Source organism: Stigmatopora argus, chromosome 8, assembly GCF_051989625.1.
Source record: "Stigmatopora argus isolate UIUO_Sarg chromosome 8, RoL_Sarg_1.0, whole genome shotgun sequence".
NCBI lineage: Eukaryota > Metazoa > Chordata > Actinopteri > Syngnathiformes > Syngnathidae > Stigmatopora > Stigmatopora argus.
In genome coordinates, this window is record NC_135394.1 from 11,697,868 (window position 1) to 11,712,562 (window position 14,695).

Below are 14,695 nucleotides of genomic sequence, written 5' to 3' on the forward strand. Positions count from 1 at the left end.
CTTTCACCCCACGTGGTAAATTTACAATTACAGACATAATTAGGACTATTGTTAGCCCAAGGAAATAGAGGTGAAAGGCAGAGCTAATGACTATATGCAAACACGTTATTCCCGAATTAGCATACGTCAACGCTGAGAAGCTTGACAAACGACAGAGAATTTTCCCTGCGTTGCCTTGGGGCGGCGTTCTGAAGCCTGGACGTGATTGAGCCAGGCTGCCAGGAATCGGCAAAGTGAAGGGGGTGACGCGAAAGTATTTGGACACCAACAGGTGGTGTGCTTTTACAGCCTCCTTTGGAATACAGCAATGAAAACAAATCACTAAACAAAAAGCATTTTGAATTTCATATCGAATTGGACATGGACATATTATAGGGCACTATCGGACTTGGAAAAAAGTGTGGCCCATTCAACCAGGCAGAACTCATTTAACCTTGAGAAAGGAAGTGACCACATGCATGCCAGCAAGCCACGCACACACACAAACATATCCGAGTCTACGTCTCATTGCCTGTCCCAACTTTTCGGGCTTCTCAAATGTTAGCCAAGCACTGCACGACATTGACTCAGGCACATGGAAGAGGGACAAGGTGGCTTTAACAAAATGGCATCTTGGCCAACGCGTGGATCAATATTTGAAGCAAGCAGCTTAGGGGGTGTTTGTCAGCCCCCCACTCGAAGCAAAGAAGCCACAAAGAAGCAGTCAACACAAAACACTATGGCGCTGGAGGCTAACCTAGGGTGTGCGGGCCAAAAAGAGTCTACTGAAACTAAAACTGCTTGGCTCTTTAGTATAACTTCACACACATGATGATGATTATGTTTCAGTTCTAATGACAGCAATAGAAGTCCAAACTATTTTGACTGGGAGAGGCTGGCAGCGACTATTCGCTCCCTGTCAAAATAGCAGTAGTCAGACATTTTAAAATGCCAATACTATTTTAGCCGATCGAATGAAACTATGTCAGATTGTCCCACCTATGCCAACCCACTGAGGTATGGGGAAATACTAATGGAACCAGGACTTGAAGCAGATAGAGATCACAAATATAAGACTAGATGCTTGAGGGCAAAAAACACAACTGTTTCAAGATCGGCTGCAATTAAAGAATTCATAGCTACTTCAAAATATGCGCTCCTTTGACTAAATGTATTGTATTTGTGGATCGACAACGATGCAAAATGGCCCTGACCCTCGTCCCATGTCATCAGACATCTAGATTTCTAAATATAAGATCTATAATGAAGCAAGTGTCCTCTCAGTCTTGGATGGAAAAAAAGAGAGCAGCATGTTGAAGAGGTACAGAAACTTAGAAACATTGTGCCTATTTTCTAAGCTACTTTTTACCTGTTTATCTGCTGCTGACGTCACGTTCGTGACACACTTGTAAGGGGTGTCATTTTAGGTGATTAAACCTTATTTATTGTAAATATTTTACATTATCAGAGGTATAGGGAATGTGTGAAATGCGTGATGAGTACATATACACTTGTGAAATGGTATTCCACACTAAAGTCATTTATACTTGGTGTTGTCAGATGATGAATTGGACGTCTATCACCGTCAATGGCAGACAACGAGTTAAGACAACTGCCATCCAGCATCCAGAGGAGAGAATGTAGGTTTACATCCACAACTATAATCCATTCAGCGCTCATTTTCAGGACAAACTACCGAGGGGGAACCCCCACATAAATAGTAGGCCGCTTTGAATAGCGAGCAAACTTTACACCTTCTCCTTCGCTCATATTGGGGTTCAAATCGCATTTTGAAGGAGGAGGGGGGCCAGTTGCGAGACCGTGGGGGTGGGAGCGACAGGAATTTCCTGCCAAATGTGCAATAAAATGAAAAGTCCCGCTGGTGGGCTACTCGCTCCCATTGAGGAATGTTTAAAAGGCGACCAAAAGGAAAGCTCGTGGAAAGTTTGATGTCTGACAAATTCGGGGACAACACAAGAGTAGGCCCCGAAACGTAAAGTTCAATTAAATAGCCTGGCCGAGTCAACGTATACATTGTGTTTTCTCAAATGCTAACTAGCATAGACACACGGCGTAACGGGCAAAGGGAGAATACTTGGACTTGTTTTTTTGTTGTTGTTATTTGTTTGTTTTTAAAAGCAGTATTAGCGGTTGGGGAAAAAAAGAGCAGCATTATGCTAGCTCGAGAAATAAGACAAAAAGAATACTCCATCCCATCGCTTTAAGATAACGTACCCGAAAAAGTTTTTAGAAAAACACAAGGCGCCCTACTACGCGGGTGTCAATGGGGGGATTGCCGTCGAATTCGTGCAACTTTTCGGGGTGAAAGGTGACGGAAAAGAAGGTGTTTTTTACCTCTCCTCCGCGGGTGTCGGCTATCCAAGAGCGGCGAAGAAAAAGCGGAGAGAGGCGAGGGGGGGAAACATAAAAGTTGAGGAGAATTTCGAGCTCAGCGCACCAGACGCATTGAAGCGCCGTGGAACGTCTTTCTCCCCCTCTTTGTCCCGGGAAGCTCGCTCTTCAAGTGTCCGCCTCCACGTGGCTTGCTCCAGTGTATCGAGTCCGCGTGCAAAGAAATCTATTCTACTCGCTTAATCGCGCGTCGTCCTCCTTTTTCCCTGTTACAAGTGAGGAGATGATTTCATTCTTCTCGTAGACATCTTCACCTCCTCCGTCCACATTGTCAGACGCAACAACGTATCCCTCCGCGCGCAGAGTGAGGCCCTCAACGCCAGCGGTGTCCGATTTCAAACGCCTTTCGAAGACGGTCTTAATTTGTCCACAGCGAGAAATAATAACGGAGGTCTTCGCTGCCGAAAAGCCACGTAATATCGGAAACGTATTCCCAAATGCTGTCTGCTCCAAGTACGGTCTCCAAAACGCGATATTACTACGCGCACTAGGTCTCTCAGCGGAAGGGTATCGCAAGAAAGTTACCTGCGATGTACACAGCAGCAGCTTCGACGAGATGACACGATAAATGCTAGGCGCTCCGCCAATGGGAAGACGCGAACGGTGGAGTGACGGTTCGCCTAACCAATCAACGTTTGAAAACATGGTTCAGACCCGCCTTTTTCTTGACGCTAACTTTCGCTGCGTGTGCGTGTGCTTAGAGAGGCTGGCCGAAAGGGGCTCTAACATGCCCGCTGACATCATTTTAATTTTTAGTTTGGTGTGCCTACTTACCTAGTGTTTTTTTATTATAAATAAAACATAACAAATAGCCTATTATCAACCATGTTTATGGCTTTTTTTTACAATAATGACGTAGCATTATAGCGCCGCCGTCAATGGCAGTGAAACACGAGCATTCCCAGCCAACCTTTCTAGTTTTAATGAATTGGGACATCTATCGTTGTCAAATAAGGGTATAACAATACGTTAATGTATGTAACTATCATCGGCCAAATTGTTAAAAACGTGAAATTAGTTTTTTTTCCCAATTGAAGGTCATTGACCTGAATATTATTAAGTATATTATCGTCAAAGAATCAATATAGTTTCGTACAGCCGTTAATTGGTGATTTAGATCTCTAGCAATTACTTGTAATTTATATTCAAACCACTAAATATTGAGTCATTATTACTAAGGCTTTAACAATATATTTCATGACGGTACAATTTGATATCATGTAATAAATAATACAAGGTTTGGCTTATAACCAATCAATAAAACGCTATATATGCATACTGTATAAATCATCGTAACTACGTATTATATGCTTATAGTTTAATGTACATGATTGTGTCAATTGTGTACATAAACAAAGTAATTTGAATCAAAATGGAAAAGGGCAGTGTATTATATGCAAATATCGTGTTGCTATCCAAAGAATCGATATCGCTTTATTGTGAAATTGCGGATTGATACAAGACATACTATTAAGATTGTGGTCTCGTGTGCGTATTATCCTTAAAAATACAAATTGTCCGTGAACCCTAAAACCAAGGCACCGCTGCTAACCGGCTGCTTCCCAGGTGAGCCGCCAAGGATCCCTACCGACCTAAGATTTTAAAACACAAAACAATCAAACAACAATCATTGTAGTAGCAATCTAAGACCTTTTTTTTTGTAAATTATCCGCAGCGTTTTTGATGAAGACATAAATAAGTCACCTGCACGTGGAGACCCTCTTACAAAAACACACAATAACCCACTTTATTGAAAGTTATTGGTGGTAGACAGCTGTTGTTTTCAGCCTGAGGGGGGAAAAAAGAAGGCTTGGGAGGAAACTTCAGACAGCGTCTCTTTTGTTTTCCTATCGACAAACACAATCGTGTGTCACATTTTGAACATATATCATTTTTAGGCCACCTACGAGGCTTGTTGTGAGATTGCAATGAGACTAAATTTTGCCCTAACGTCATCATTTTCAATGGAATCCAAGCCTCACCAGACAGATCCAGTGTACACTACTCCCAAATTGTACATTTTTACAAAGTTTAATTCTCGATTTTGACTAATTGTGCTGTTCTTTAAAAAATGCATTGAAAAAAACTCCAAATGATTCACACTTAAAATTGATTCAGAGTTAACTCACTCACTCCCATTGGCAGTGATAGTTGTCCAATCCATTTGGATTGGTCCAGTTCACATGGGTTGGACGTCTATCAGCGTCAATGGCAGCCAGTGATTTTAGTCACCTAAAATCAACAATCATTCTTCTAATTATACTAGAGTCATCCCAAAAAGGGCATTTTTTAGCTCATGAAATTCTCATTTCATCTCAACCCACCCTATTTGAGATATGATGAGAATAACAAATTTTTGTTATCTTTTATTTCATTTTTTTTTCTCACATACACGAGCACGTTACTCCTTTTAGTCAGCAGTAACAGTTGGCTAAACTGCTAGCTTCTACTCCAGAGAAAATGCTAATATTAGTACAGATTTGAAACCCTATTACTGTAATTAAGCCAAATGTCAATATCAAATGAGTTATGTAATAAAAATGTTATAATTATTTAAACCTTTAATAGCTTAAGCCTTTTAAGTGAGCAAAAAAAAGAACTCCTTATGCTGACTACTACTTATTTATTATGTTGACTATTAAAAATGTATTACTTATTCATTGATTATTTATTTATCATCACTATACATTGATTATCCATCTATTTCTTTGCTCACTGGGACTATTTATTTATTTATTTATATAACTATATATTGATTATCTATCTGTTTGTTTGCTCACTTGGACTACTTATTTATTTATTATCTATTTGTCTGTTTGTTTGTTGTTGTATTTTTGCACTTCATGGTGAAGCTTTAAATCTCATTAAACTTGTATAACGAGCATTCAATTCCATTCAATTCAATTCAATAACTTCAACTATAACTAGAATTTGCCACCATTTTCTCCAATTGAATGCCATATATATATTTTTCTATTACTATTGTGCTATTTACCTTCTACACTTATTGGAATTCCTTTTTGTAAAAATCCAATGTTGCACCTGACCCAATAAAGACGCAACATATGCTAATGGTGCTAAACTGCCTGGCGTTGTCGTCTGTTTGCACTGCAAAGGAAACAAGGGTTGGGGGGCATGGGGGTCTGGCTGTCAATAGTACATATAGGTAAATAATCCATTGGCTGTCCCCTGGGTGAAGACACAGCACATTAATTAGCCCCGTGGACAGATTTAAGAATGTAATGGGGTTACTGCTCAGAACAAGCGCACATATGGGTCATAAATACCTTCACAACAACGCCGTGTGCACACAAAGGGGAAAATAAGCCGGGCTATCACATAAAAAGGCCATCTCCGCTCATTTATCTAACAACCCATTTTTTTGGAAGATCTTCATCAACGAAATTAGGCTTTGGAACAGGACATCTGCTCAGAAGAGGGGAAATTGATTTTTGTTGTTGTTGTGGTGGTTGAATTTTTTTATCTTTTTTTTTTCCATCAGACGTTGCCTGGTTCTTTTGAGTTAGAATAGTGGCCGTTGTCAGTATTCGCAATGAGGCTTGTAAGCCCTCCAAGTAGTTTGTAGTAACAGCTGGCTCTGACATGGAGAGCATGCACAAGGGCAGCCAGGCTGGGGAGGGAGGGTTGGCGGGCTGAACAAGAATTACACATATGTATACACACACACACACACACAAATGCTCCTCATCTTCAATGGACACATGGAGTGAAGACTATAAGAGAACAGAAAAGTGAAAAATGAATTCGAGGCAAGGAAGGCAGTTCTTATTTTATGCCGCCTTAATCCGTTATGCTCGTATTTAACTCAATCAATATCAAAGACAGTTTTAATTTTGGGGTCTTGCCAGAATTGGAGGGTATTTTCTCTTTTAAAAAATCCTAAAAAAAATAAGGCTTTACTTCTGTTTTTTTTTGTATTTATCAACACTGGGTAATAAACTATCAAACGTCTCGATTAGATGTTTTTTCTTTACTCATTTAGCATAGTCACAGTATAAGGGTTACAAAATGATAGAAATGTTAGGTTTTCTTAGGGGTAAAAGCTATGTGATACTGCAGGAAAAAGAATAAATTTAAATGGTACTTCAGACTGATATTGTATTTTTTAAAATATTTTTACTTAGTACTTTTTTTTTCTCCCACATCTCCCAAAAAAATGCATGTTAGACTCATTGGGTATTACAAATTGTCTCGAGGCAAGCACCGCATGTTGTGCTTGATTTATGACTTTTCACAAATTATTTGCACTTTTCAAGATAAGAACCTACAATTTCAAAAGTTACCCACGTTCCACTGCCGATTGCAAAACTGCAAAAATATTAAAATCATATTCCCCTCCCCTTTGGTGAAAGGGGAAAGCAAGTCAATGCTTTCATTTGGCTGAATTTCCCATTTCATTGACCATTTAGGCGCAATTTACCTTAAAGCATCACCTTTTTTTGTCAGTTTTCAAAACTAAAGTGGACCCAAACACAGGCCTGGTGACCTCCAATGTAAGCAGCTTAAAAAAAAACCTGTTGTTGCATCAGCCACCCGCACAACGTCAAAAAGCTTTGTAGGGTTATCAGGCGAGACAAAGTAAAGGAAAAAGACGAGCGAATGGTTTAATCCGTGGCTACAATTGCGGCGTTGGCCGATTAAAGGCTCAATAGGGAGCAACTGCTTTTGAGTCCTTGCCGTGCTTTTATATATGTGTAATTAACAGCAGATGGGCATTGCAAATTAGCATACGTTTAGACCCGCCGTCATATATTTGTGCATATTGATGAAATATTTATGGATGTAAACTCTTTCAGTTACAGCTAAGTACAAAGTACCAGGCAGCCTCGCATCAAAGTGGCGTACAAACGGGTTTACCGTATTTTCACGACTATACGGCGCATCGTATTTTTAGCCGCAGTGTCAATAACGAGTGCTATTTCTGTATTTTACACACACAAAGGACGCACCGTTTTTATAGACGCAGCCAGGCATGGCAAAACATACACCAGCTTAAACATACACGCTACACCCACATGCTAAAAACACGTTTTTAAAAAGGCAACGGAAGCAAAACTGAGTTCGGTTGTACTTTATTTAGCCATTTTACAATGTACTCACGTCATCATCACCCACAAATCCATCAAAGTTGCTTCGTAAAGCTGTGTTGATGCCGATCGCCAGGCCACAATCCATTCGCAAATAGTAGCTAGCTAGAAGCTAGCGTCCATGCTTCGTAAAGCTGTGTTGATGCTGATCCCCAGGCCACAATCCATTGGGTGTATTGACAAAAGAACTATATATCCCAGCAGTCACTGCCCAGTACTTTTTCTACGGGAAAATAGTAGAGTCGGGGGCTGCTTGCCGTAGTTGTGAGAGCTGTAGAGGATGGTGTACCCTATCGACTGATTTATTTTATTTTATTGTGATAACAATTTTAGTATAGGTCCATATATAAAGCGTGATTATAAGGCGCCCTGTCTATTTTGGAGAACATTTAAGACTTTTATGTGCGCCGTATAGTTGTGAAAATACTGTACATTTTTTCCTTCTTAATTACTTCCAATTTTGGAACTCGAATGTAACAATTTTGATATTGCACTTAACATAGATTCTGTTAAAAAGTTCCCATAGTTGAATGGGATAGGCTCCAGCACCCCCGGGGTTGCCTGTCATTAAAAAAAAAAAGATTCTTGGCGAAATTATAATTGGGACAAAACATTTCTTGATATATCAAACTATGACAGCCCAGTGTGGGATTGGTTAGTGTTTCGGCTTTACAGTTCTGGGGTCGAGGGTTCGATCCCAGGTCGGTCCTCACTGTGGGGAGTTTGCATGTTCTCCCCGGGCTGGCGTGGGTTTGCTCCGAGTACTCCGGTTTCCTCCCACATCCCCAAAAAATGCAAGGAACACTCTAAATTGTCCCTAGCTATGGTTGGTTGTCCTTTCTTCTTTTGCCCTGCGATTGGCTGGCTACCAACACAGTGTGTCCGCCGCCTGGTGATAGGCTCCAGCACCCCCTCACCCTCGAGCCTTGTGAGGATAAGCGATTCAGAAAGCGAATAAATATCCCCATATCGAGATATTTTCACACACCCGTTTTCCCCCAAATGCCAGTTAACAGCTAAATATAACGTCCTTGCATGAATTCCCCCCAACTAAACCAGTTTTCCAGTTTGCAAAACACACCACTTGTTAAATCCCCCGCCTGTTCCAGTTCTGAAATCCCACATTGTTAACTTCATCACGGCCGGGTTGGGTATTGCCTTCCCGTGGCGCGCGTTTGACGCGACCAAGCCGCATCGCCGGCTCTCATCTCACACAAGGATAAACACGGCGCGGGGGCAGCGGCCCACAAAAAGGGGTGAGCCGCTCACCTCGTTCCGCTCGGAGCCCCTCGTGGCGTGTAATAGTAGAGGCTTAGGGCTGGCCCGCCCCGGCCGGGTGGGGGGAAGGGCGAGAGGTGCGCAGGTTTGGGATCGGACCGAAGAAACTAGGGCAGGACTTTGGGTTGGTCACTTGACAATGCCATGCTTTCTACACATGTATTTATTTCCAGGTCGCACAAGTGTGATTTGCGACTCCCCCACTGGAAGCTGTCGCCCAGTAGGAGTTGGAAACTGGAGCTATAGGAGCGGATGGACTGATAGTGCTGGCTCAGTGCCTGCGCTCCAAGTCTATCTGTGTTGAAGGGGAGGGGACTGATGGTGGGGGGATCTATCTGTTGTGCTCATGATAAACCAAGCCCCCCACCCCCCACACGCCCCCCTTCATTGCAACCCAAAAAAAAAACACCAACTCGGCATGTTACCACAACAACAACTGTTATGCTTTTCTCTTGGTTTGAGTTCAAGTACGAATAAAATGGTCAAAATTGGATCTTCTGTGTTTCTAGGCAAACTGTCATGACCTGGAAAAATAGGAGCAATGATCATTGTTATTTGGATTTTGAGTTTGGAGTGGTCGTGGTGCGGAAATTATATACATGTGGATGTTTTAAAGCCAGAGGAAGTTTCCCAGTGTGGGCATACTTGACGTATTTCCAAACGGGTACCGTGACAACGATTGCCTGGAAGCATTTTGTCGAGAGGGCGCCAGCTCAACGGAGAGGATCGTCGACGAGTTTCTGCTTTGAACATTTCACCCCAGACGGCTAGGAAAATTGCCTATCGTGGAAGGCGCTTCGCGTGTGGAGTTTGTTGGAGTTGAATCAGTTCGCTGTGCCAACGATACCCTGAAGGCATTTGCGGCACGCGAGCTTGATTTATTTTTGTTAGCTTAGCAATCAGTTATTAGCAACAGGGAGGAAACTGGAGTACATGGAGAAAACCCAAGCAAACCCAGGAGAACATCCACTCCATATAGTGAGGTAACTTCGAGGCCAACGCGCTCAACCATCGTCCACTAGGCCACCCAGACTTATATACATTATAGTGAATCTTTAACATACACACACAGACACACACACTTAAAATGCATGACTGGACGTTTGGTGGCCGGACGTTTGGTGGCCGGACGTCCGGGCGACCAAACGTCCGGGCGACCAAACGTCCGGGCGACCAAACGTCCGGGCGACCAAACGTCCGGGCGACCAAACGTCCGGGCGACCAAACGTCCGGGCGACCAAACGTCCGGGCGACCAAACGTCCGGGCGACCAAACGTCCGGGCGACCAAACGTCCGGGTGACCAAACGTCCGAGTACCCTTAAAATGAAGTTCAGATGTTCTGGTAGGCCTTTGCTGACTTTTCACATCATAAGTCAAGCGCAAAAAGAAAGTGCACTAATTCACCCCCATACTTCCTGTTGTTATGTTTTTTTGTTTAAAGGACGAGCGGTAATAGCGAAAAAAAATGGCCCAAATAATTTCCACACCAATCAAGGTGCAGTGGACTCTCGCGCTCTCCGGCGGGAGCAAAACAGGGGCGCTTGTTTTCGGACCGAACGAGGCCGCCGTATCTCGTCCCGTTGAAGTATTCAAAACAAAAGTGGGTAAACGAGGGGACGCGCCGTTCTCTCCCTGCCTTATCCACACGGCGTAATTCCCACTGAGCCGCGCAGTGAGAAAGAAAATGAGTTTGAGGGATTGTCCCTGACATTAATCCGCCACAAACGCTGCACTTCCACACGGGACGCGACGAGCACTGGGAAAAACAAAGCAAATCAACAATCTATTTACAAGAGGGAAAAGTGCATCGACAATCCTTCTCGCTTCTGTCTGCACTCATTTGATAGCCACCTGACAACCGTGCTCATTTCCGGTTGCCCTTAACCGTCACCGTCCTTCCATTTTGAATTTTGGTCCAAATACCAATCATCATTATTGGAAAATATCTCTTATTTAATCTTTTTATACAGGGATTGGCATTATTTTTAGGTTCTGACAGTCTCAATTTGACACCTCAGAAAAAGTCATAGAAACTAGTGATCATGTTAAAAAATAAAAATGACTGTATGACTTGTACGAATTGAATTTGGTGCTCAAATCCCGCCTTTTATCATTTTTATAGTTATTCCATTCAAAATAATGCATCAGGGAACGCCCAGGTTTTTTCAGCAATTCTGGTTGTGACATCACAACCCTAAGTGACGTATCGCATAAGAAAAGGTTATTAGAGGCCACGACCAGAGTGGATTTCTGTTTTTAATCATTAAAATGTCATTAACCCTTTGGCTGCCCGATGGTGGTAGGAGTTATGATTCAGAAAAATTGCATTTTACTTATAAAACATGAAGGTTCTGTTTCCTTTGTCTAATTTTCTCATTTCGTGTAGACCATTTCCCATCCAAATATACTAATGCATTTTTGCTACTTAGGCCTGTCATGAGACTTTTCGATAAAATGTGCTTTAGGACGTCAGACGGTAAATATGTTTTATTGATAATTGAATGTAAATATTAGGAAGAATATAACAACTGATAAAAAAACAATCACATTTTGGATCATGTAAACCACACTTGTGACCTACATGACCAAAAATGTGAGGTCCACGTATGTAGATGCCAGGTTTTATGAGGTTTATGAAGTGTTTAAAATGACCAAAAATAGTCACTTGCCATATGAAGGGATAAAACCAGTTCAATGTGTATTATATGGCAATCATTTTGTCGTGATAATGGCCTTCCAAACGAAACGGTGAGAGCCATAAGGCTGGAAAACGGGCGAGTCAAAGTACTAGCGTCCCCGAATACTGCTGTGCACTTGTGTGCGCGATAACAATCAGATCAGAAGCACAATTGACTCTTAATCAATTGAAGTGGCCATGTCATGTCAGGGCTGCTTGGGAGCACGGGGTGCTGCTCTGTGTGTGTGTGTCTGTGTGTGTGTGGTAGATGGATGGATAAATGTGAGGCCTGGTGGGGGAGGGACAGATTGTTGGTGTCGTGGGAGCAGTGCAACAACAATAACAGCAGTGCAGCGTACGTGTGTGTGTGTGTGTGTGTGTGTGTGTGTGTTGGAGTGTGTGTGTGTGTATGTTGGAGTGTGTGTGTGTGTGTGTTGGAGTGTGTGTGTGTGTGTGTGTGTGTGTGTGTGTGTGTGTTGGAGTGTGTGTGTGTGTGTGTGTGTGTGTTGGAGTGCAAGTGGGATGTATTATGAGTCCCACCCAACTGGTCAAATAACTCGTCTTTTACTTACACCATGAAGGTATGACAGTGCATAGATATGTCCAGAGTTTAACCGGTTCAGGGACAGTGGATTCAAAAATTTAGGATTTAATCTAATCTAATCTAATCTCAAATGACTATTTTTTGGTAATTAGTAAAATGTTTTGTGAGTTCCTATGTAGGGCAAATGGCTATTGTTTTTATTTGGATTTCAGACATTTAGTTAGACGTATTTATGGTCGTAAAAAAATATCCATTTTCTGAACCGCTTATCCTCACCAGGGTGGTGGGGTGCTAGAGACTAACCCAGCTAACTACAGGCAATAAGCAGGGTACTTGGTGGCCAGCCAATCCCAGGGCACAATGAGGCAAATACACGTACTCATTCATACCTGTATTTATATATTAATATGTACAAAAAACACTGGTAACCACAAATAACTCTAAATTAGATTTTTTTTCCTTGTACGAGATTGACGGCTAAATTCGTATTGGACGACTAACGCCGTCAATGTCAGCCTGGGACTTAAATGGACAGCTAAAGACTACACGTTGTGACCTGTCCTTCCTCACAATGAAGTCAAATCCCAATTTCCCCTCCTCTTTTAGTTATTGTTTTTTTCCATTTCTTCTTCTTCTTCTGGTGATTTTCCTCATCCTCCCTCCCCCCTTCTTTCTTTGCAGATTAGAATTCATTAGCAATCAAAGAGCCTCCAGAGATTGTGGGCTCTTAATTACCTTCTCATTTGCATTTTTGCATATTAATGACTGCAGGCTTTTTTTTCACCCCCTCCGTTTTTTTGCCGCAGTGGTTTAAAGGCACCTCGGCGCTCTTGTTCTCTGGGGATGAAGAGGAGGAGGAAATTGGCCGGAGGCAAGGCTTCCAGCCTGGACTGGACCCACCACAATATCCCCCCCACCCCCCAAACACACACACACACACACACACACCTCCTCACACACATGGCGGGAGGTGGACAAGCCAAGGATAGGGTTGGCTGGAGGCGTTGGGAACGGGTGAGGCGGTTATGGGGCTCGCAGGTTAAAGTTCAATGTCCCTTATCAACATAAGAAAGAACACATGTCTTGCCGGCTGCCTAATTATTGTCATATTGAGCCATTTAAGCACCTGATGTGAACAAAACAGAGCCTAGCTCGCAGGGGGGATTTTGGATATCCCCCCGAGAAAGGTGTACGCCTCCGAAAATGAGGCCACTGCACACGTGGGTGCGTGTTTTTACATTATGGCCTCCCCAGTTTTCGCCGTGGGGGCATCGAGGGGCTCATTCAGCTTGGTGATACTGCTCTGCCCGCATACCAAGTGACATGATGCGCTTGAACGTAAGATCATGGGGGGGAAAAGGCCCTTTTTGGACCATGGTGGTCCGCTTTTGCAAACGCGGATTGTTTTAAAAGTTAGCGCGGAAACGTAACAATTAATGAGGTGGAGCCGGCCACATCTGGACAACAGGTTGAAACGACGTCAAATGTGTTAACCCCCTCGTCTGGGTGCATATTTGTCACAACCTGCCGACGAATGGTGGGCGGATGCGAGGTTTACAAAAATGAAGCCGTGAGCGGTATTTTTTTTTAAAGTTTTTCGTGGGGAGAGAAAATGTCAATCAAAAAAGAACACAGTTCTAAATGAAGGACGTTACAGTTGTAAACTTATGTTTATTTATGACGATCTGTTATGGAAATATTGTAATATTAATCAAATCGGAATAAATAATGATGAAAAAGTTTGAAAAATAAAATTGCAGTCATACAAGAATGAATATCTATCAGTGTCAATGGCCGCCAATGTATTAATTTAAATAAAGATTTATTCATGACGCCAGAATATAGGTGAATAGTCATATTTCATCTATTAAAAGTATTATTATTATTAGTATACTATTAGTTTTGTAAGAAAATGTTGCATGGAAATCATTTTCTAAAGTAAACGATAATAAAATTAAACAGGAAAAAGCAGCAATCCTTTGACCATAAAGCTACGGGAAAATGTTTCTTTGTTTTTATCCAATAATGTTTTCCCGTAACCCTTCGAGCAAACAAACAGCTGTCAAAACAAAACCTTTCAAGTGGAAGTAAGAAAACAAAAATAACACCCCACAACTGTTGATTGTACATTTTAGGGTGTGATGGTTTGTCGTTTAAGGCGCGGACCCTCACACCTAAACTGCGAAAATATTTGTTTCTCACTGAAGATGCCTGTTTTCAATGGTTATAAAAACATTTGTTAGACGAGTTCCCAAACATCAATGCTAGTTTTATAAGCTCATTAATTGTGTTGTGTATATAAAGTGTTAGCATTAAGCTAGCAGGGTATTGTGAAACAGCTGCATGTGTTGGTTAAATACATGACAGTAATGGTCTTTGTTTTGGGTCACGTACTTTTGAAGGTTGAATTTTTGGATTTTTTTCTTACTTTTACAAGTGTGTAAGTCAGGTTAAGATAAAGTTAAGTACAAAATGGTGCCTCTTCACTCGATAAAAAGCTCACAGTGGCGTCTAAATCGTCTTAAGTGCTATTAGTGCGGCATTATAACGTGTGTGAGAAGGTGTAAAACGTGTGGGCTGTCAGGGTGGGGGTTAATGAGCTCCTCCGTGACCCCTGTCAACCGGCAGGATGACCCGAGGGAGATGAAGCGGGACAAACAGGAAGTCGGGCTGACAACAAGGCCCACAGGGTGGGC

General features: G+C 42.2%; 1 protein-coding gene across 13 annotated transcripts in view; it reads right to left on the reverse strand.

Annotated features, from left to right (window-relative positions):
- The window catches only part of tcf3b (transcription factor 3b), a 39,242-nt gene that overhangs the window by 23,837 nt on the left and 710 nt on the right, over positions 1-14,695 (reverse strand). For 6 of the 13 annotated variants that reach the window (XM_077606857.1, XM_077606856.1, XM_077606858.1 and 3 more), the window contains exon 1: positions 2,335-2,912. The exons of 1 other annotated variant lie outside the window; for it this stretch is intronic. The gene's annotated coding sequence lies outside the window, so the exon portion shown is untranslated. Of the gene's footprint in view, positions 1-2,334; positions 2,915-14,695 lie in introns of those variants that run through there. 6 more of the 13 variants (XM_077606860.1, XM_077606859.1, XM_077606851.1 and 3 more) reach the window with 3 other exon arrangements.